Here is a 17,098-nt window from a genome sequence, read left to right on the forward strand (position 1 = left end):
CCTATTGGAACTGACGGCATTTTCCTTGTTGAATAGGACTTTGTTCTGGAAATTTGTGTAATAGAGGAAAAAAGGGGGCATAAAGCATTGTTCTGGTCTTTTTCATAATTTTTGTTCTTAGTGAGCCACAATTCCATTTCTCATGCAGTTCCAAGACATCTGGAAATGTTACAAGTCTTGAGTCAAGGACAATCGTGATGACATATCAGTATTCCAAAAACTTGTCGCAACTGGAAGCAGTGCATCACATGTGCAATTGGAAGTACACCAAACAGAAGTTTTTTTGCTCCGATGCTTTTGATTATCTCTTGAATTAACAATAAGGTTCCATTCCCATACCGGGAGTCGAACCCGGGCCGCCTGGGTGAAAACCAGGAATCCTGACCGCTAGACCATATGGGAAGCTGAAAGCTACTGACTTCAATGTTTCATACAAGCAAAATTTGTCTTGCCGACAGTGTACATTTATTCATGCTAAGTGCAGTACCTTGTTGAAACCAAACACAACCAAGAAGTTGCCTTGTTAGCGCAGTAGGTAGCGCGTCAGTCTCATAATCTGAAGGTCGTGAGTTCAAGCCTCACACAGGGCATTCTTTTTGATGTCTGTCATGACTTTTGTCCTCACAAGAGTGCATTGGAATTTGAGAATTAAACTCTGTTTCTGATAAAGATGCCTGAACACCTATTGGAACTGACGGCATTTTCCTTGTTGAATAGGACTTTGTTCTGGAAATTTGTGTAATAGAGGAAAAAAGGGGGCATAAAGCATTGTTCTGGTCTTTTTCATAATTTTTGTTCTTAGTGAGCCACAATTCCATTTCTCATGCAGTTCCAAGACATCTGGAAATGTTACAAGTCTTGAGTCAAGGACAATCGTGATGACATATCAGTATTCCAAAAACTTGTCGCAACTGGAAGCAGTGCATCACATGTGCAATTGGAAGTACACCAAACAGAAGTTTTTTTGCTCCGATGCTTTTGATTCTCTCTTGAATTAACAATAAGGTTCCATTCCCATACCGGGAGTCGAACCCGGGCCGCCTGGGTGAAAACCAGGAATCCTGACCGCTAGACCATATGGGAAGCTGAAAGCTACTGACTTCAATGTTTCATACAAGCAAAATTTGTCTTGCCGACAGTGTACATTTATTCATGCTAAGTGCAGTACCTTGTTGAAACCAAACACAACCAAGAAGTTGCCTTGTTAGCGCAGTAGGTAGCGCGTCAGTCTCATAATCTGAAGGTCGTGAGTTCAAGCCTCACACCGGGCATTCTTTTTGATGTCTGTCATGACTTTTGTCCTCACAAGAGTGCATTGGAATTTGAGAATTAAACTCTGTTTCTGATAAAGATGCCTGAACACCTATTGGAACTGACGGCATTTTCCTTGTTGAATAGGACTTTGTTCTGGAAATTTGTGTAATAGAGGAAAAAAGGGGGCATAAAGCATTGTTCTGGTCTTTTTCATAATTTTTGTTCTTAGTGAGCCACAATTCCATTTCTCATGCAGTTCCAAGACATCTGGAAATGTTACAAGTCTTGAGTCAAGGACAATCGTGATGACATATCAGTATTCCAAAAACTTGTCGCAACTGGAAGCAGTGCATCACATGTGCAATTGGAAGTACACCAAACAGAAGTTTTTTTGCTCCGATGCTTTTGATTATCTCTTGAATTAACAATAAGGTTCCATTCCCATACCGGGAGTCGAACCCGGGCCGCCTGGGTGAAAACCAGGAATCCTGACCGCTAGACCATATGGGAAGCTGAAAGCTACTGACTTCAATGTTTCATTCAAGCAAAATTTGTCTTGCCGACAGTGTACATTTATTCATGCTAAGTGCAGTACCTTGTTGAAACCAAACACATCCAAGGAGTTGCCTTGTTAGCGCAGTAGGTAGCGCGTCAGTCTCATAATCTGAAGGTCGTGAGTTCAATCCTCACACAAGGCATTCTTTTTGATGTCTGTCATGACTTTTGTCCTCACAAGAGTGCATTGGAATTTGAGAATTAAACTCTGATTCTGATAAAGATGCCTGAACACCTATTGGAACTGACGGCATTTTCCTTGTTGAATAGGACTTTGTTCTGGAAATTTGTGTAATAGAGGAAAAAAGGGGGCATAAAGCATTGTTCTGGTCTTTTTCATAATTTTTGTTCTTAGTGAGCCACAATTCCATTTCTCATGCAGTTCCAAGACATCTGGAAATGTTACAAGTCTTGAGTCAAGGACAATCGTGATGACATATCAGTATTCCAAAAACTTGTCGCAACTGGAAGCAGTGCATCACATGTGCAATTGGAAGTACACCAAACAGAAGTTTTTTTGCTCCGATGCTTTTGATTATCTCTTGAATTAACAATAAGGTTCCATTCCCATACCGGGAGTCGAACCCGGGCCGCCTGGGTGAAAACCAGGAATCCTGACCGCTAGACCATATGGGAAGCTGAAAGCTACTGAATTCAATGTTTCATACAAGCAAAATTTGTCTTGCCGACAGTGTACATTTATTCATGCTAAGTGCAGTACCTTGTTGAAACCAAACACAACCAGGAAGTTGCCTTGTTAGCGCAGTAGGTAGCGCGTCAGTCTCATAATCTGAAGGTCGTGAGTTCAAGCCTCACACCGGGCATTCTTTTTGATGTCTGTCATGACTTTTGTCCTCACAAGAGTGCATTGGAATTTGAGAATTAAACTCTGTTTCTGATAAAGATGCCTGAACACCTATTGGAACTGACGGCATTTTCCTTGTTGAATAGGACTTTGTTCTGGAAATTTGTGTAATAGAGGAAAAAAGGGGGCATAAAGCATTGTTCTGGTCTTTTTCATAATTTTTGTTCTTAGTGAGCCACAATTCCATTTCTCATGCAGTTCCAAGACATCTGGAAATGTTACAAGTCTTGAGTCAAGGACAATCGTGATGACATATCAGTATTCCAAAAACTTGTCGCAACTGGAAGCAGTGCATCACATGTGCAATTGGAAGTACACCAAACAGAAGTTTTTTTGCTCCGATGCTTTTGATTATCTCTTGAATTAACAATAAGGATCCATTCCCATACCGGGAGTCAAACCCGGGCCGCCTGGGTGAAAACCAGGAATCCTGACCGCCAGACCATATGGGAAGCTGAAAGCTACTGAATTCAATGTTTCATACAAGCAAAATTTGTCTTGCCGACAGTGTACATTTATTCATGCTAAGTGCAGTACCTTGTTGAAACCAAACACAACCAAGAAGTTGCCTTGTTAGCGCAGTAGGTAGCGCGTCAGTCTCATAATCTGAAGGTTGTGAGTTCAAGCCTCACACAGGGCATTCTTTTTGATGTCTGTCATGACTTTTGTCCTCACAAGAGTGCATTGGAATTTGAGAATTATACTCTGTTTCTGATAAAGTTGCCTGAACACCTATTGGAACTGACGGCATTTTCCTTGTTGAATAGGACTTTGTTCTGGAAATTTGTGTAATAGAGGAAAAAAGGGGGCATAAAGCATTGTTCTGTTTGTTTTCATAATTTTTGTTCTTAGTGAGCCACAATTCCATTTCTCATGCAGTTCCAAGACATCTGGAAATGTTACAAGTCTTGAGTCAAGGACAATCGTGATGACATATCAGTATTCCAAAAACTTGTCGCAACTGGAAGCAGTGCATCACATGTGCAATTGGAAGTACACCAAACAGAAGTTTTTTTGCTCCGATGCTTTTTGCTCCACTGCTTTTGATTCTCTCTAGAATTAACAATAAGGTTCCATTCCCATACCGGGAGTCGAACCCAGGCCACCTGGGTGAAAACCAGGAATCCTGACCGCTAGACCATATGGGAAGCTGAAAGCTACTGAATTCAATGTTTCATACAAGCAAAATTTGTCTTGCCGACAGTGTACATTTATTCATGCTAAGTGCAGTACCTTGTTGAAACCAAACACAACCAAGAAGTTGCCTTGTTAGCGCAGTAGGTAGCGCGTCAGTCTCATAATCTGAAGGTCGTGAGTTCAAGCCTCACACAGGGCATTCTTTTTGATGTCTGTCATGACTTTTGTCCTCACAAGAGTGCATTGGAATTTGAGAATTAAACTCTGTTTCTGATAAAGTTGCCTGAACACCTATTGGAACTGACGGCATTTTCCTTGTTGAATCGGACTTTGTTCTGGAAATTTGTGTAATAGAGGAAAAAAGGGGGCATAAAGCATTGTTCTGTTTGTTTTCATAATTTTTGTTCTTAGTGAGCCACAATTCCATTTCTCATGCAGTTCCAAGACATCTGGAAATGTTACAAGTCTTTAGTCAAGGACAATCGTGATGACATATCAGTATTCCAAAAACTTGTCGCAACTGGAAGCAGTGCATCACATGTGCAATTGGAAGTACACCAAACAGAAGTTTTTTTTTGCTCCGATGCTTTTTGCTCCACTGCTTTTGATTCTCTCTTGAATTAACAATAAGGTTCCATGCCCATACCGGGAGTCAAACCCGGGCCGCCTGGGTGAAAACCAGGAATCCTGACCGCTAGACCATATGGGAAGCTGAAAGCTACTGACTTCAATGTTTCATTCAAGCAAAATTTGTCTTGCCGACAGTGTACATTTATTAATGCTAAGTGCAGTACCTTGTTGAAACCAAACACATCCAAGAAGTTGCCTTGTTAGCGCAGTAGGTAGCGCGTCAGTCTCATAATCTGAAGGTCGTGAGTTCAAGCCTCACACAGGGCATTCTTTTTGATGTCTGTCATGACTTTTGTCCTCACAAGAGTGCATTGGAATTTGAGAATTAAACTCTGTTTCTGATAAAGATGCCTGAACACCTATTGGAACTGACGGCATTTTCCTTGTTGAATAGGACTTTGTTCTGGAAATTTGTGTAATAGAGGAAAAAAGGGGGCATAAAGCATTGTTCTGGTCTTTTTCATAATTTTTGTTCTTAGTGAGCCACAATTCCATTTCTCATGCAGTTCCAAGACATCTGGAAATGTTACAAGTCTTGAGTCAAGGACAATCGTGATGACATATCAGTATTCCAAAAACTTGTCGCAACTGGAAGCAGTGCATCACATGTGCAATTGGAAGTACACCAAACAGAAGTTTTTTTGCTCCGATGCTTTTGATTATCTCTTGAATTAACAATAAGGTTCCATTCCCATACCGGGAGTCGAACCCGGGCCGCCTGGGTGAAAACCAGGAATCCTGACCGCTAGACCATATGGGAAGCTGAAAGCTACTGACTTCAATGTTTCATACAAGCAAAATTTGTCTTGCCGACAGTGTACATTTATTCATGCTAAGTGCAGTACCTTGTTGAAACCAAACACATCCAAGGAGTTGCCTTGTTAGCGCAGTAGGTAGCGCGTCAGTCTCATAATCTGAAGGTCGTGAGTTCAATCCTCACACAAGGCATTCTTTTTGATGTCTGTCATGACTTTTGTCCTCACAAGAGTGCATTGGAATTTGAGAATTAAACTCTGATTCTGATAAAGATGCCTGAACACCTATTGGAACTGACGGCATTTTCCTTGTTGAATAGGACTTTGTTCTGGAAATTTGTGTAATAGAGGAAAAAAGGGGGCATAAAGCATTGTTCTGGTCTTTTTCATAATTTTTGTTCTTAGTGAGCCACAATTCCATTTCTCATGCAGTTCCAAGACATCTGGAAATGTTACAAGTCTTGAGTCAAGGACAATCGTGATGACATATCAGTATTCCAAAAACTTGTCGCAACTGGAAGCAGTGCATCACATGTGCAATTGGAAGTACACCAAACAGAAGTTTTTTTGCTCCGATGCTTTTGATTATCTCTTGAATTAACAATAAGGTTCCATTCCCATACCGGGAGTCGAACCCGGGCCGCCTGGGTGAAAACCAGGAATCCTGACCGCTAGACCATATGGGAAGCTGAAAGCTACTGACTTCAATGTTTCATACAAGCAAAATTTGTCTTGCCGACAGTGTACATTTATTCATGCTAAGTGCAGTACCTTGTTGAAACCAAACACAACCAAGAAGTTGCCTTGTTAGCGCAGTAGGTAGCGTGTCAGTCTCATAATCCGAAGGTCGTGAGTTCAAGCCTCACACAGGGCATTCTTTTTGATGTCTGTCATGACTTTTGTCCTCACAAGAGTGCATTGGAATTTGAGAATTAAACTCTGTTTCTGATAAAGATGCCTGAACACCTATTGGAACTGACGGCATTTTCCTTGTTGAATAGGACTTTGTTCTGGAAATTTGTGTAATAGAGGAAAAAAGGGGGCATAAAGCATTGTTCTGGTCTTTTTCATAATTTTTGTTCTTAGTGAGCCACAATTCCATTTCTCATGCAGTTCCAAGACATCTGGAAATGTTACAAGTCTTGAGTCAAGGACAATCGTGATGACATATCAGTATTCCAAAAACTTGTCGCAACTGGAAGCAGTGCATCACATGTGCAATTGGAAGTACACCAAACAGAAGTTTTTTTGCTCCGATGCTTTTGATTATCTCTTGAATTAACAATAAGGTTCCATTCCCATACCGGGAGTCGAACCCGGGCCGCCTGGGTGAAAACCAGGAATCCTGACCGCTAGACCATATGGGAAGCTGAAAGCTACTGACTTCAATGTTTCATACAAGCAAAATTTGTCTTGCCGACAGTGTACATTTATTCATGCTAAGTGCAGTACCTTGTTGAAACCAAACACAACCAAGAAGTTGCCTTGTTAGCGCAGTAGGTAGCGCGTCAGTCTCATAATCTGAAGGTCGTGAGTTCAAGCCTCACACAGGGCATTCTTTTTGATGTCTGTCATGACTTTTGTCCTCACAAGAGTGCATTGGAATTTGAGAATTAAACTCTGTTTCTGATAAAGATGCCTGAACACCTATTGGAACTGACGGCATTTTCCTTGTTGAATAGGACTTTGTTCTGGAAATTTGTGTAATAGAGGAAAAAAGGGGGCATAAAGCATTGTTCTGGTCTTTTTCATAATTTTTGTTCTTAGTGAGCCACAATTCCATTTCTCATGCAGTTCCAAGACATCTGGAAATGTTACAAGTCTTGAGTCAAGGACAATCGTGATGACATATCAGTATTCCAAAAACTTGTCGCAACTGGAAGCAGTGCATCACATGTGCAATTGGAAGTACACCAAACAGAAGTTTTTTTGCTCCGATGCTTTTGATTCTCTCTTGAATTAACAATAAGGTTCCATTCCCATACCGGGAGTCGAACCCGGGCCGCCTGGGTTAAAACCAGGAATCCTGACCGCTAGACCATATGGGAAGCTGAAAGCTACTGACTTCAATGTTTCATACAAGCAAAATTTGTCTTGCCGACAGTGTACATTTATTCATGCTAAGTGCAGTACCTTGTTGAAACCAAACACAACCAAGAAGTTGCCTTGTTAGCGCAGTAGGTAGCGCGTCAGTCTCATAATCTGAAGGTCGTGAGTTCAAGCCTCACACCGGGCATTCTTTTTGATGTCTGTCATGACTTTTGTCCTCACAAGAGTGCATTGGAATTTGAGAATTAAACTCTGTTTCTGATAAAGATGCCTGAACACCTATTGGAACTGACGGCATTTTCCTTGTTGAATAGGACTTTGTTCTGGAAATTTGTGTAATAGAGGAAAAAAGGGGGCATAAAGCATTGTTCTGGTCTTTTTCATAATTTTTGTTCTTAGTGAGCCACAATTCCATTTCTCATGCAGTTCCAAGACATCTGGAAATGTTACAAGTCTTGAGTCAAGGACAATCGTGATGACATATCAGTATTCCAAAAACTTGTCGCAACTGGAAGCAGTGCATCACATGTGCAATTGGAAGTACACCAAACAGAAGTTTTTTTGCTCCGATGCTTTTGATTATCTCTTGAATTAACAATAAGGTTCCATTCCCATACCGGGAGTCGAACCCGGGCCGCCTGGGTGAAAACCAGGAATCCTGACCGCTAGACCATATGGGAAGCTGAAAGCTACTGACTTCAATGTTTCATACAAGCAAAATTTGTCTTGCCGACAGTGTACATTTATTCATGCTAAGTGCAGTACCTTGTTGAAACCAAACACATCCAAGGAGTTGCCTTGTTAGCGCAGTAGGTAGCGCGTCAGTCTCATAATCTGAAGGTCGTGAGTTCAATCCTCACACAAGGCATTCTTTTTGATGTCTGTCATGACTTTTGTCCTCACAAGAGTGCATTGGAATTTGAGAATTAAACTCTGATTCTGATAAAGATGCCTGAACACCTATTGGAACTGATGGCATTTTCCTTGTTGAATAGGACTTTGTTCTGGAAATTTGTGTAATAGAGGAAAAAAGGGGGCATAAAGCATTGTTCTGGTCTTTTTCATAATTTTTGTTCTTAGTGAGCCACAATTCCATTTCTCATGCAGTTCCAAGACATCTGGAAATGTTACAAGTCTTGAGTCAAGGACAATCGTGATGACATATCAGTATTCCAAAAACTTGTCGCAACTGGAAGCAGTGCATCACATGTGCAATTGGAAGTACACCAAACAGAAGTTTTTTTGCTCCGATGCTTTTGATTATCTCTTGAATTAACAATAAGGTTCCATTCCCATACCGGGAGTCGAACCCGGGCCGCCTGGGTGAAAACCAGGAATCCTGACCGCTAGACCATATGGGAAGCTGAAAGCTACTGAATTCAATGTTTCATACAAGCAAAATTTGTCTTGCCGACAGTGTACATTTATTCATGCTAAGTGCAGTACCTTGTTGAAACCAAACACAACCAGGAAGTTGCCTTGTTAGCGCAGTAGGTAGCGCGTCAGTCTCATAATCTGAAGGTCGTGAGTTCAAGCCTCACACCGGGCATTCTTTTTGATGTCTGTCATGACTTTTGTCCTCACAAGAGTGCATTGGAATTTGAGAATTAAACTCTGTTTCTGATAAAGATACCTGAACACCTATTGGAACTGACGGCATTTTCCTTGTTGAATAGGACTTTGTTCTGGAAATTTGTGTAATAGAGGAAAAAAGGGGGCATAAAGCATTGTTCTGGTCTTTTTCATAATTTTTGTTCTTAGTGAGCCACAATTCCATTTCTCATGCAGTTCCAAGACATCTGGAAATGTTACAAGTCTTGAGTCAAGGACAATCGTGATGACATATCAGTATTCCAAAAACTTGTCGCAACTGGAAGCAGTGCATCACATGTGCAATTGGAAGTACACCAAACAGAAGTTTTTTTGCTCCGATGCTTTTGATTATCTCTTGAATTAACAATAAGGATCCATTCCCATACCGGGAGTCAAACCCGGGCCGCCTGGGTGAAAACCAGGAATCCTGACCGCTAGACCATATGGGAAGCTGAAAGCTACTGAATTCAATGTTTCATACAAGCAAAATTTGTCTTGCCGACAGTGTACATTTATTCATGCTAAGTGCAGTACCTTGTTGAAACCAAACACAACCAAGAAGTTGCCTTGTTAGCGCAGTAGGTAGCGCGTCAGTCTCATAATCTGAAGGTTGTGAGTTCAAGCCTCACACAGGGCATTCTTTTTGATGTCTGTCATGACTTTTGTCCTCACAAGAGTGCATTGGAATTTGAGAATTATACTCTGTTTCTGATAAAGTTGCCTGAACACCTATTGGAACTGACGGCATTTTCCTTGTTGAATAGGACTTTGTTCTGGAAATTTGTGTAATAGAGGAAAAAAGGGGGCATAAAGCATTGTTCTGTTTGTTTTCATAATTTTTGTTCTTAGTGAGCCACAATTCCATTTCTCATGCAGTTCCAAGACATCTGGAAATGTTACAAGTCTTGAGTCAAGGACAATCGTGATGACATATCAGTATTCCAAAAACTTGTCGCAACTGGAAGCAGTGCATCACATGTGCAATTGGAAGTACACCAAACAGAAGTTTTTTTGCTCCGATGCTTTTTGCTCCACTGCTTTTGATTCTCTCTAGAATTAACAATAAGGTTCCATTCCCATACCGGGAGTCGAACCCAGGCCACCTGGGTGAAAACCAGGAATCCTGACCGCTAGACCATATGGGAAGCTGAAAGCTACTGAATTCAATGTTTCATACAAGCAAAATTTGTCTTGCCGACAGTGTACATTTATTCATGCTAAGTGCAGTACCTTGTTGAAACCAAACACAACCAAGAAGTTGCCTTGTTAGCGCAGTAGGTAGCGCGTCAGTCTCATAATCTGAAGGTCGTGAGTTCAAGCCTCACACAGGGCATTCTTTTTGATGTCTGTCATGACTTTTGTCCTCACAAGAGTGCATTGGAATTTGAGAATTAAACTCTGTTTCTGATAAAGTTGCCTGAACACCTATTGGAACTGACGGCATTTTCCTTGTTGAATCGGACTTTGTTCTGGAAATTTGTGTAATAGAGGAAAAAAGGGGGCATAAAGCATTGTTCTGTTTGTTTTCATAATTTTTGTTCTTAGTGAGCCACAATTCCATTTCTCATGCAGTTCCAAGACATCTGGAAATGTTACAAGTCTTTAGTCAAGGACAATCGTGATGACATATCAGTATTCCAAAAACTTGTCGCAACTGGAAGCAGTGCATCACATGTGCAATTGGAAGTACACCAAACAGAAGTTTTTTTTTGCTCCGATGCTTTTTGCTCCACTGCTTTTGATTCTCTCTTGAATTAACAATAAGGTTCCATGCCCATACCGGGAGTCAAACCCGGGCCGCCTGGGTGAAAACCAGGAATCCTGACCGCTAGACCATATGGGAAGCTGAAAGCTACTGACTTCAATGTTTCATTCAAGCAAAATTTGTCTTGCCGACAGTGTACATTTATTAATGCTAAGTGCAGTACCTTGTTGAAACCAAACACATCCAAGAAGTTGCCTTGTTAGCGCAGTAGGTAGCGCGTCAGTCTCATAATCTGAAGGTCGTGAGTTCAAGCCTCACACAGGGCATTCTTTTTGATGTCTGTCATGACTTTTGTCCTCACAAGAGTGCATTGGAATTTGAGAATTAAACTCTGTTTCTGATAAAGATGCCTGAACACCTATTGGAACTGACGGCATTTTCCTTGTTGAATAGGACTTTGTTCTGGAAATTTGTGTAATAGAGGAAAAAAGGGGGCATAAAGCATTGTTCTGGTCTTTTTCATAATTTTTGTTCTTAGTGAGCCACAATTCCATTTCTCATGCAGTTCCAAGACATCTGGAAATGTTACAAGTCTTGAGTCAAGGACAATCGTGATGACATATCAGTATTCCAAAAACTTGTCGCAACTGGAAGCAGTGCATCACATGTGCAATTGGAAGTACACCAAACAGAAGTTTTTTTGCTCCGATGCTTTTGATTATCTCTTGAATTAACAATAAGGTTCCATTCCCATACCGGGAGTCGAACCCGGGCCGCCTGGGTGAAAACCAGGAATCCTGACCGCTAGACCATATGGGAAGCTGAAAGCTACTGACTTCAATGTTTCATACAAGCAAAATTTGTCTTGCCGACAGTGTACATTTATTCATGCTAAGTGCAGTACCTTGTTGAAACCAAACACATCCAAGGAGTTGCCTTGTTAGCGCAGTAGGTAGCGCGTCAGTCTCATAATCTGAAGGTCGTGAGTTCAATCCTCACACAAGGCATTCTTTTTGATGTCTGTCATGACTTTTGTCCTCACAAGAGTGCATTGGAATTTGAGAATTAAACTCTGATTCTGATAAAGATGCCTGAACACCTATTGGAACTGACGGCATTTTCCTTGTTGAATAGGACTTTGTTCTGGAAATTTGTGTAATAGAGGAAAAAAGGGGGCATAAAGCATTGTTCTGGTCTTTTTCATAATTTTTGTTCTTAGTGAGCCACAATTCCATTTCTCATGCAGTTCCAAGACATCTGGAAATGTTACAAGTCTTGAGTCAAGGACAATCGTGATGTCATATCAGTATTCCAAAAACTTGTCGCAACTGGAAGCAGTGCATCACATGTGCAATTGGAAGTACACCAAACAGAAGTTTTTTTGCTCCGATGCTTTTGATTATCTCTTGAATTAACAATAAGGTTCCATTCCCATACCGGGAGTCGAACCCGGGCCGCCTGGGTGAAAACCAGGAATCCTGACCGCTAGACCATATGGGAAGCTGAAAGCTACTGACTTCAATGTTTCATACAAGCAAAATTTGTCTTGCCGACAGTGTACATTTATTCATGCTAAGTGCAGTACCTTGTTGAAACCAAACACAACCAAGAAGTTGCCTTGTTAGCGCAGTAGGTAGCGTGTCAGTCTCATAATCCGAAGGTCGTGAGTTCAAGCCTCACACAGGGCATTCTTTTTGATGTCTGTCATGACTTTTGTCCTCACAAGAGTGCATTGGAATTTGAGAATTAAACTCTGTTTCTGATAAAGATGCCTGAACACCTATTGGAACTGACGGCATTTTCCTTGTTGAATAGGACTTTGTTCTGGAAATTTGTGTAATAGAGGAAAAAAGGGGGCATAAAGCATTGTTCTGGTCTTTTTCATAATTTTTGTTCTTAGTGAGCCACAATTCCATTTCTCATGCAGTTCCAAGACATCTGGAAATGTTACAAGTCTTGAGTCAAGGACAATCGTGATGACATATCAGTATTCCAAAAACTTGTCGCAACTGGAAGCAGTGCATCACATGTGCAATTGGAAGTACACCAAACAGAAGTTTTTTTGCTCCGATGCTTTTGATTATCTCTTGAATTAACAATAAGGTTCCATTCCCATACCGGGAGTCGAACCCGGGCCGCCTGGGTGAAAACCAGGAATCCTGACCGCTAGACCATATGGGAAGCTGAAAGCTACTGACTTCAATGTTTCATACAAGCAAAATTTGTCTTGCCGACAGTGTACATTTATTCATGCTAAGTGCAGTACCTTGTTGAAACCAAACACAACCAAGAAGTTGCCTTGTTAGCGCAGTAGGTAGCGCGTCAGTCTCATAATCCGAAGGTCGTGAGTTCAAGCCTCACACAGGGCATTCTTTTTGATGTCTGTCATGACTTTTGTCCTCACAAGAGTGCATTGGAATTTGAGAATTAAACTCTGTTTCTGATAAAGATGCCTGAACACCTATTGGAACTGACGGCATTTTCCTTGTTGAATAGGACTTTGTTCTGGAAATTTGTGTAATAGAGGAAAAAAGGGGGCATAAAGCATTGTTCTGGTCTTTTTCATAATTTTTGTTCTTAGTGAGCCACAATTCCATTTCTCATGCAGTTCCAAGACATCTGGAAATGTTACAAGTCTTGAGTCAAGGACAATCGTGATGACATATCAGTATTCCAAAAACTTGTCGCAACTGGAAGCAGTGCATCACATGTGCAAGTGGAAGTACACCAAACAGAAGTTTTTTTGCTCCGATGCTTTTGATTATCTCTTGAATTAACAATAAGGTTCCATTCCCATACCGGGAGTCGAACCCGGGCCGCCTGGGTGAAAACCAGGAATCCTGACCGCTAGACCATATGGGAAGCTGAAAGCTACTGACTTCAATGTTTCATACAAGCAAAATTTGTCTTGCCGACAGTGTACATTTATTCATGCTAAGTGCAGTACCTTGTTGAAACCAAACACAACCAAGAAGTTGCCTTGTTAGCGCAGTAGGTAGCGCGTCAGTCTCATAATCTGAAGGTCGTGAGTTCAAGCCTCACACAGGGCATTCTTTTTGATGTCTGTCATGACTTTTGTCCTCACAAGAGTGCATTGGAATTTGAGAATTAAACTCTGTTTCTGATAAAGATGCCTGAACACCTATTGGAACTGACGGCATTTTCCTTGTTGAATAGGACTTTGTTCTGGAAATTTGTGTAATAGAGGAAAAAAGGGGGCATAAAGCATTGTTCTGGTCTTTTTCATAATTTTTGTTCTTAGTGAGCCACAATTCCATTTCTCATGCAGTTCCAAGACATCTGGAAATGTTACAAGTCTTGAGTCAAGGACAATCGTGATGACATATCAGTATTCCAAAAACTTGTCGCAACTGGAAGCAGTGCATCACATGTGCAATTGGAAGTACACCAAACAGAAGTTTTTTTGCTCCGATGCTTTTGATTATCTCTTGAATTAACAATAAGGTTCCATTCCCATACCGGGAGTCGAACCCGGGCCGCCTGGGTGAAAACCAGGAATCCTGACCGCTAGACCATATGGGAAGCTGAAAGCTACTGACTTCAATGTTTCATACAAGCAAAATTTGTCTTGCCGACAGTGTACATTTATTCATGCTAAGTGCAGTACCTTGTTGAAACCAAACACAACCAAGAAGTTGCCTTGTTAGCGCAGTAGGTAGCGCGTCAGTCTCATAATCTGAAGGTCGTGAGTTCAAGCCTCACACAGGGCATTCTTTTTGATGTCTGTCATGACTTTTGTCCTCACAAGAGTGCATTGGAATTTGAGAATTAAACTCTGTTTCTGATAAAGATGCCTGAACACCTATTGGAACTGACGGCATTTTCCTTGTTGAATAGGACTTTGTTCTGGAAATTTGTGTAATAGAGGAAAAAAGGGGGCATAAAGCATTGTTCTGGTCTTTTTCATAATTTTTGTTCTTAGTGAGCCACAATTCCATTTCTCATGCAGTTCCAAGACATCTGGAAATGTTACAAGTCTTGAGTCAAGGACAATCGTGATGACATATCAGTATTCCAAAAACTTGTCGCAACTGGAAGCAGTGCATCACATGTGCAAGTGGAAGTACACCAAACAGAAGTTTTTTTGCTCCGATGCTTTTGATTATCTCTTGAATTAACAATAAGGTTCCATTCCCATACCGGGAGTCGAACCCGGGCCGCCTGGGTGAAAACCAGGAATCCTGACCGCTAGACCATATGGGAAGCTGAAAGCTACTGACTTCAATGTTTCATACAAGCAAAATTTGTCTTGCCGACAGTGTACATTTATTCATGCTAAGTGCAGTACCTTGTTGAAACCAAACACAACCAAGAAGTTGCCTTGTTAGCGCAGTAGGTAGCGCGTCAGTCTCATAATCTGAAGGTCGTGAGTTCAAGCCTCACACAGGGCATTCTTTTTGATGTCTGTCATGACTTTTGTCCTCACAAGAGTGCATTGGAATTTGAGAATTAAACTCTGTTTCTGATAAAGATGCCTGAACACCTATTGGAACTGACGGCATTTTCCTTGTTGAATAGGACTTTGTTCTGGAAATTTGTGTAATAGAGGAAAAAAGGGGGCATAAAGCATTGTTCTGGTCTTTTTCATAATTTTTGTTCTTAGTGAGCCACAATTCCATTTCTCATGCAGTTCCAAGACATCTGGAAATGTTACAAGTCTTGAGTCAAGGACAATCGTGATGACATATCAGTATTCCAAAAACTTGTCGCAACTGGAAGCAGTGCATCACATGTGCAATTGGAAGTACACCAAACAGAAGTTTTTTTGCTCCGATGCTTTTGATTATCTCTTGAATTAACAATAAGGTTCCATTCCCATACCGGGAGTCGAACCCGGGCCGCCTGGGTGAAAACCAGGAATCCTGACCGCTAGACCATATGGGAAGCTAAAAGCTACTGACTTCAATGTTTCATACAAGCAAAATTTGTCTTGCCGACAGTGTACATTTATTCATGCTAAGTGCAGTACCTTGTTGAAACCAAACACAACCAAGAAGTTGCCTTGTTAGCGCAGTAGGTAGCGCGTCAGTCTCATAATCCGAAGGTCGTGAGTTCAAGCCTCACACAGGGCATTCTTTTTGATGTCTGTCATGACTTTTGTCCTCACAAGAGTGCATTGGAATTTGAGAATTAAACTCTGTTTCTGATAAAGATGCCTGAACACCTATTGGAACTGACGGCATTTTCCTTGTTGAATAGGACTTTGTTCTGGAAATTTGTGTAATAGAGGAAAAAAGGGGGCATAAAGCATTGTTCTGGTCTTTTTCATAATTTTTGTTCTTAGTGAGCCACAATTCCATTTCTCATGCAGTTCCAAGACATCTGGAAATGTTACAAGTCTTGAGTCAAGGACAATCGTGATGACATATCAGTATTCCAAAAACTTGTCGCAACTGGAAGCAGTGCATCACATGTGCAAGTGGAAGTACACCAAACAGAAGTTTTTTTGCTCCGATGCTTTTGATTATCTCTTGAATTAACAATAAGGTTCCATTCCCATACCGGGAGTCGAACCCGGGCCGCCTGGGTGAAAACCAGGAATCCTGACCGCTAGACCATATGGGAAGCTGAAAGCTACTGACTTCAATGTTTCATACAAGCAAAATTTGTCTTGCCGACAGTGTACATTTATTCATGCTAAGTGCAGTACCTTGTTGAAACCAAACACAACCAAGAAGTTGCCTTGTTAGCGCAGTAGGTAGCGCGTCAGTCTCATAATCTGAAGGTCGTGAGTTCAAGCCTCACACAGGGCATTCTTTTTGATGTCTGTCATGACTTTTGTCCTCACAAGAGTGCATTGGAATTTGAGAATTAAACTCTGTTTCTGATAAAGATGCCTGAACACCTATTGGAACTGACGGCATTTTCCTTGTTGAATAGGACTTTGTTCTGGAAATTTGTGTAATAGAGGAAAAAAGGGGGCATAAAGCATTGTTCTGGTCTTTTTCATAATTTTTGTTCTTAGTGAGCCACAATTCCATTTCTCATGCAGTTCCAAGACATCTGGAAATGTTACAAGTCTTGAGTCAAGGACAATCGTGATGACATATCAGTATTCCAAAAACTTGTCGCAACTGGAAGCAGTGCATCACATGTGCAATTGGAAGTACACCAAACAGAAGTTTTTTTGCTCCGATGCTTTTGATTATCTCTTGAATTAACAATAAGGTTCCATTCCCATACCGGGAGTCGAACCCGGGCCGCCTGGGTGAAAACCAGGAATCCTGACCGCTAGACCATATGGGAAGCTGAAAGCTACTGACTTCAATGTTTCATACAAGCAAAATTTGTCTTGCCGACAGTGTACATTTATTCATGCTAAGTGCAGTACCTTGTTGAAACCAAACACAACCAAGAAGTTGCCTTGTTAGCGCAGTAGGTAGCGCGTCAGTCTCATAATCCGAAGGTCGTGAGTTCAAGCCTCACACAGGGCATTCTTTTTGATGTCTGTCATGACTTTTGTCCTCACAAGAGTGCATTGGAATTTGAGAATTAAACTCTGTTTCTGATAAAGATGCCTGAACACCTATTGGA

General features: G+C 41.2%; 49 non-coding genes across 49 annotated transcripts; 25 read left to right on the forward strand and 24 right to left on the reverse strand.

Moving 5' to 3' along the window:
- Positions 1 to 330: 330 nt before the first annotated feature.
- Positions 331 to 402, reverse strand: TRNAE-UUC (transfer RNA glutamic acid (anticodon UUC)). Its single transcript has one exon. It is a non-coding gene; the product is annotated as a tRNA-Glu (tRNA).
- A 115-nt stretch (positions 403 to 517) lies between these two features.
- TRNAM-CAU (transfer RNA methionine (anticodon CAU)) lies at positions 518 to 590 on the forward strand. Its single transcript has one exon. It is a non-coding gene; the product is annotated as a tRNA-Met (tRNA).
- A 421-nt stretch (positions 591 to 1,011) lies between these two features.
- On the reverse strand, positions 1,012 to 1,083 carry TRNAE-UUC (transfer RNA glutamic acid (anticodon UUC)). Its single transcript has one exon. It is a non-coding gene; the product is annotated as a tRNA-Glu (tRNA).
- A 115-nt stretch (positions 1,084 to 1,198) lies between these two features.
- TRNAM-CAU (transfer RNA methionine (anticodon CAU)) lies at positions 1,199 to 1,271 on the forward strand. The gene has a single exon. It is a non-coding gene; the product is annotated as a tRNA-Met (tRNA).
- A 421-nt stretch (positions 1,272 to 1,692) lies between these two features.
- TRNAE-UUC (transfer RNA glutamic acid (anticodon UUC)) lies at positions 1,693 to 1,764 on the reverse strand. The gene has a single exon. It is a non-coding gene; the product is annotated as a tRNA-Glu (tRNA).
- Positions 1,765 to 1,879: 115 nt separating this feature from the next.
- On the forward strand, positions 1,880 to 1,952 carry TRNAM-CAU (transfer RNA methionine (anticodon CAU)). Its single transcript has one exon. It is a non-coding gene; the product is annotated as a tRNA-Met (tRNA).
- A 421-nt stretch (positions 1,953 to 2,373) lies between these two features.
- TRNAE-UUC (transfer RNA glutamic acid (anticodon UUC)) lies at positions 2,374 to 2,445 on the reverse strand. Its single transcript has one exon. It is a non-coding gene; the product is annotated as a tRNA-Glu (tRNA).
- A 115-nt stretch (positions 2,446 to 2,560) lies between these two features.
- TRNAM-CAU (transfer RNA methionine (anticodon CAU)) lies at positions 2,561 to 2,633 on the forward strand. The gene has a single exon. It is a non-coding gene; the product is annotated as a tRNA-Met (tRNA).
- Positions 2,634 to 3,054: 421 nt separating this feature from the next.
- On the reverse strand, positions 3,055 to 3,126 carry TRNAE-UUC (transfer RNA glutamic acid (anticodon UUC)). Its single transcript has one exon. It is a non-coding gene; the product is annotated as a tRNA-Glu (tRNA).
- Positions 3,127 to 3,241: 115 nt separating this feature from the next.
- TRNAM-CAU (transfer RNA methionine (anticodon CAU)) lies at positions 3,242 to 3,314 on the forward strand. The gene has a single exon. It is a non-coding gene; the product is annotated as a tRNA-Met (tRNA).
- Positions 3,315 to 3,750: 436 nt separating this feature from the next.
- On the reverse strand, positions 3,751 to 3,822 carry TRNAE-UUC (transfer RNA glutamic acid (anticodon UUC)). The gene has a single exon. It is a non-coding gene; the product is annotated as a tRNA-Glu (tRNA).
- Positions 3,823 to 3,937: 115 nt separating this feature from the next.
- On the forward strand, positions 3,938 to 4,010 carry TRNAM-CAU (transfer RNA methionine (anticodon CAU)). The gene has a single exon. It is a non-coding gene; the product is annotated as a tRNA-Met (tRNA).
- A 438-nt stretch (positions 4,011 to 4,448) lies between these two features.
- TRNAE-UUC (transfer RNA glutamic acid (anticodon UUC)) lies at positions 4,449 to 4,520 on the reverse strand. Its single transcript has one exon. It is a non-coding gene; the product is annotated as a tRNA-Glu (tRNA).
- Positions 4,521 to 4,635: 115 nt separating this feature from the next.
- TRNAM-CAU (transfer RNA methionine (anticodon CAU)) lies at positions 4,636 to 4,708 on the forward strand. Its single transcript has one exon. It is a non-coding gene; the product is annotated as a tRNA-Met (tRNA).
- A 421-nt stretch (positions 4,709 to 5,129) lies between these two features.
- Positions 5,130 to 5,201, reverse strand: TRNAE-UUC (transfer RNA glutamic acid (anticodon UUC)). The gene has a single exon. It is a non-coding gene; the product is annotated as a tRNA-Glu (tRNA).
- Positions 5,202 to 5,316: 115 nt separating this feature from the next.
- Positions 5,317 to 5,389, forward strand: TRNAM-CAU (transfer RNA methionine (anticodon CAU)). The gene has a single exon. It is a non-coding gene; the product is annotated as a tRNA-Met (tRNA).
- A 421-nt stretch (positions 5,390 to 5,810) lies between these two features.
- TRNAE-UUC (transfer RNA glutamic acid (anticodon UUC)) lies at positions 5,811 to 5,882 on the reverse strand. Its single transcript has one exon. It is a non-coding gene; the product is annotated as a tRNA-Glu (tRNA).
- A 115-nt stretch (positions 5,883 to 5,997) lies between these two features.
- On the forward strand, positions 5,998 to 6,070 carry TRNAM-CAU (transfer RNA methionine (anticodon CAU)). Its single transcript has one exon. It is a non-coding gene; the product is annotated as a tRNA-Met (tRNA).
- A 421-nt stretch (positions 6,071 to 6,491) lies between these two features.
- On the reverse strand, positions 6,492 to 6,563 carry TRNAE-UUC (transfer RNA glutamic acid (anticodon UUC)). Its single transcript has one exon. It is a non-coding gene; the product is annotated as a tRNA-Glu (tRNA).
- Positions 6,564 to 6,678: 115 nt separating this feature from the next.
- On the forward strand, positions 6,679 to 6,751 carry TRNAM-CAU (transfer RNA methionine (anticodon CAU)). Its single transcript has one exon. It is a non-coding gene; the product is annotated as a tRNA-Met (tRNA).
- Positions 6,752 to 7,359: 608 nt separating this feature from the next.
- On the forward strand, positions 7,360 to 7,432 carry TRNAM-CAU (transfer RNA methionine (anticodon CAU)). Its single transcript has one exon. It is a non-coding gene; the product is annotated as a tRNA-Met (tRNA).
- Positions 7,433 to 7,853: 421 nt separating this feature from the next.
- TRNAE-UUC (transfer RNA glutamic acid (anticodon UUC)) lies at positions 7,854 to 7,925 on the reverse strand. The gene has a single exon. It is a non-coding gene; the product is annotated as a tRNA-Glu (tRNA).
- A 115-nt stretch (positions 7,926 to 8,040) lies between these two features.
- TRNAM-CAU (transfer RNA methionine (anticodon CAU)) lies at positions 8,041 to 8,113 on the forward strand. The gene has a single exon. It is a non-coding gene; the product is annotated as a tRNA-Met (tRNA).
- Positions 8,114 to 8,534: 421 nt separating this feature from the next.
- On the reverse strand, positions 8,535 to 8,606 carry TRNAE-UUC (transfer RNA glutamic acid (anticodon UUC)). The gene has a single exon. It is a non-coding gene; the product is annotated as a tRNA-Glu (tRNA).
- A 115-nt stretch (positions 8,607 to 8,721) lies between these two features.
- Positions 8,722 to 8,794, forward strand: TRNAM-CAU (transfer RNA methionine (anticodon CAU)). Its single transcript has one exon. It is a non-coding gene; the product is annotated as a tRNA-Met (tRNA).
- A 421-nt stretch (positions 8,795 to 9,215) lies between these two features.
- Positions 9,216 to 9,287, reverse strand: TRNAE-UUC (transfer RNA glutamic acid (anticodon UUC)). The gene has a single exon. It is a non-coding gene; the product is annotated as a tRNA-Glu (tRNA).
- Positions 9,288 to 9,402: 115 nt separating this feature from the next.
- Positions 9,403 to 9,475, forward strand: TRNAM-CAU (transfer RNA methionine (anticodon CAU)). Its single transcript has one exon. It is a non-coding gene; the product is annotated as a tRNA-Met (tRNA).
- Positions 9,476 to 9,911: 436 nt separating this feature from the next.
- On the reverse strand, positions 9,912 to 9,983 carry TRNAE-UUC (transfer RNA glutamic acid (anticodon UUC)). Its single transcript has one exon. It is a non-coding gene; the product is annotated as a tRNA-Glu (tRNA).
- Positions 9,984 to 10,098: 115 nt separating this feature from the next.
- On the forward strand, positions 10,099 to 10,171 carry TRNAM-CAU (transfer RNA methionine (anticodon CAU)). The gene has a single exon. It is a non-coding gene; the product is annotated as a tRNA-Met (tRNA).
- Positions 10,172 to 10,609: 438 nt separating this feature from the next.
- On the reverse strand, positions 10,610 to 10,681 carry TRNAE-UUC (transfer RNA glutamic acid (anticodon UUC)). The gene has a single exon. It is a non-coding gene; the product is annotated as a tRNA-Glu (tRNA).
- A 115-nt stretch (positions 10,682 to 10,796) lies between these two features.
- On the forward strand, positions 10,797 to 10,869 carry TRNAM-CAU (transfer RNA methionine (anticodon CAU)). The gene has a single exon. It is a non-coding gene; the product is annotated as a tRNA-Met (tRNA).
- Positions 10,870 to 11,290: 421 nt separating this feature from the next.
- TRNAE-UUC (transfer RNA glutamic acid (anticodon UUC)) lies at positions 11,291 to 11,362 on the reverse strand. Its single transcript has one exon. It is a non-coding gene; the product is annotated as a tRNA-Glu (tRNA).
- A 115-nt stretch (positions 11,363 to 11,477) lies between these two features.
- On the forward strand, positions 11,478 to 11,550 carry TRNAM-CAU (transfer RNA methionine (anticodon CAU)). The gene has a single exon. It is a non-coding gene; the product is annotated as a tRNA-Met (tRNA).
- A 421-nt stretch (positions 11,551 to 11,971) lies between these two features.
- On the reverse strand, positions 11,972 to 12,043 carry TRNAE-UUC (transfer RNA glutamic acid (anticodon UUC)). The gene has a single exon. It is a non-coding gene; the product is annotated as a tRNA-Glu (tRNA).
- A 115-nt stretch (positions 12,044 to 12,158) lies between these two features.
- Positions 12,159 to 12,231, forward strand: TRNAM-CAU (transfer RNA methionine (anticodon CAU)). Its single transcript has one exon. It is a non-coding gene; the product is annotated as a tRNA-Met (tRNA).
- Positions 12,232 to 12,652: 421 nt separating this feature from the next.
- Positions 12,653 to 12,724, reverse strand: TRNAE-UUC (transfer RNA glutamic acid (anticodon UUC)). The gene has a single exon. It is a non-coding gene; the product is annotated as a tRNA-Glu (tRNA).
- A 115-nt stretch (positions 12,725 to 12,839) lies between these two features.
- Positions 12,840 to 12,912, forward strand: TRNAM-CAU (transfer RNA methionine (anticodon CAU)). The gene has a single exon. It is a non-coding gene; the product is annotated as a tRNA-Met (tRNA).
- Positions 12,913 to 13,333: 421 nt separating this feature from the next.
- TRNAE-UUC (transfer RNA glutamic acid (anticodon UUC)) lies at positions 13,334 to 13,405 on the reverse strand. The gene has a single exon. It is a non-coding gene; the product is annotated as a tRNA-Glu (tRNA).
- A 115-nt stretch (positions 13,406 to 13,520) lies between these two features.
- On the forward strand, positions 13,521 to 13,593 carry TRNAM-CAU (transfer RNA methionine (anticodon CAU)). The gene has a single exon. It is a non-coding gene; the product is annotated as a tRNA-Met (tRNA).
- Positions 13,594 to 14,014: 421 nt separating this feature from the next.
- Positions 14,015 to 14,086, reverse strand: TRNAE-UUC (transfer RNA glutamic acid (anticodon UUC)). Its single transcript has one exon. It is a non-coding gene; the product is annotated as a tRNA-Glu (tRNA).
- A 115-nt stretch (positions 14,087 to 14,201) lies between these two features.
- Positions 14,202 to 14,274, forward strand: TRNAM-CAU (transfer RNA methionine (anticodon CAU)). The gene has a single exon. It is a non-coding gene; the product is annotated as a tRNA-Met (tRNA).
- Positions 14,275 to 14,695: 421 nt separating this feature from the next.
- TRNAE-UUC (transfer RNA glutamic acid (anticodon UUC)) lies at positions 14,696 to 14,767 on the reverse strand. Its single transcript has one exon. It is a non-coding gene; the product is annotated as a tRNA-Glu (tRNA).
- A 115-nt stretch (positions 14,768 to 14,882) lies between these two features.
- Positions 14,883 to 14,955, forward strand: TRNAM-CAU (transfer RNA methionine (anticodon CAU)). Its single transcript has one exon. It is a non-coding gene; the product is annotated as a tRNA-Met (tRNA).
- A 421-nt stretch (positions 14,956 to 15,376) lies between these two features.
- TRNAE-UUC (transfer RNA glutamic acid (anticodon UUC)) lies at positions 15,377 to 15,448 on the reverse strand. The gene has a single exon. It is a non-coding gene; the product is annotated as a tRNA-Glu (tRNA).
- A 115-nt stretch (positions 15,449 to 15,563) lies between these two features.
- TRNAM-CAU (transfer RNA methionine (anticodon CAU)) lies at positions 15,564 to 15,636 on the forward strand. Its single transcript has one exon. It is a non-coding gene; the product is annotated as a tRNA-Met (tRNA).
- A 421-nt stretch (positions 15,637 to 16,057) lies between these two features.
- Positions 16,058 to 16,129, reverse strand: TRNAE-UUC (transfer RNA glutamic acid (anticodon UUC)). The gene has a single exon. It is a non-coding gene; the product is annotated as a tRNA-Glu (tRNA).
- Positions 16,130 to 16,244: 115 nt separating this feature from the next.
- TRNAM-CAU (transfer RNA methionine (anticodon CAU)) lies at positions 16,245 to 16,317 on the forward strand. The gene has a single exon. It is a non-coding gene; the product is annotated as a tRNA-Met (tRNA).
- A 421-nt stretch (positions 16,318 to 16,738) lies between these two features.
- Positions 16,739 to 16,810, reverse strand: TRNAE-UUC (transfer RNA glutamic acid (anticodon UUC)). The gene has a single exon. It is a non-coding gene; the product is annotated as a tRNA-Glu (tRNA).
- A 115-nt stretch (positions 16,811 to 16,925) lies between these two features.
- Positions 16,926 to 16,998, forward strand: TRNAM-CAU (transfer RNA methionine (anticodon CAU)). The gene has a single exon. It is a non-coding gene; the product is annotated as a tRNA-Met (tRNA).
- Positions 16,999 to 17,098: the final 100 nt, after the last annotated feature.

This window comes from Crinia signifera, chromosome 4 (genome assembly GCF_055691185.1).
Source record: "Crinia signifera chromosome 4, ASM5569118v1, whole genome shotgun sequence".
Classification (NCBI taxonomy): Eukaryota; Metazoa; Chordata; class Amphibia; order Anura; family Myobatrachidae; genus Crinia; species Crinia signifera.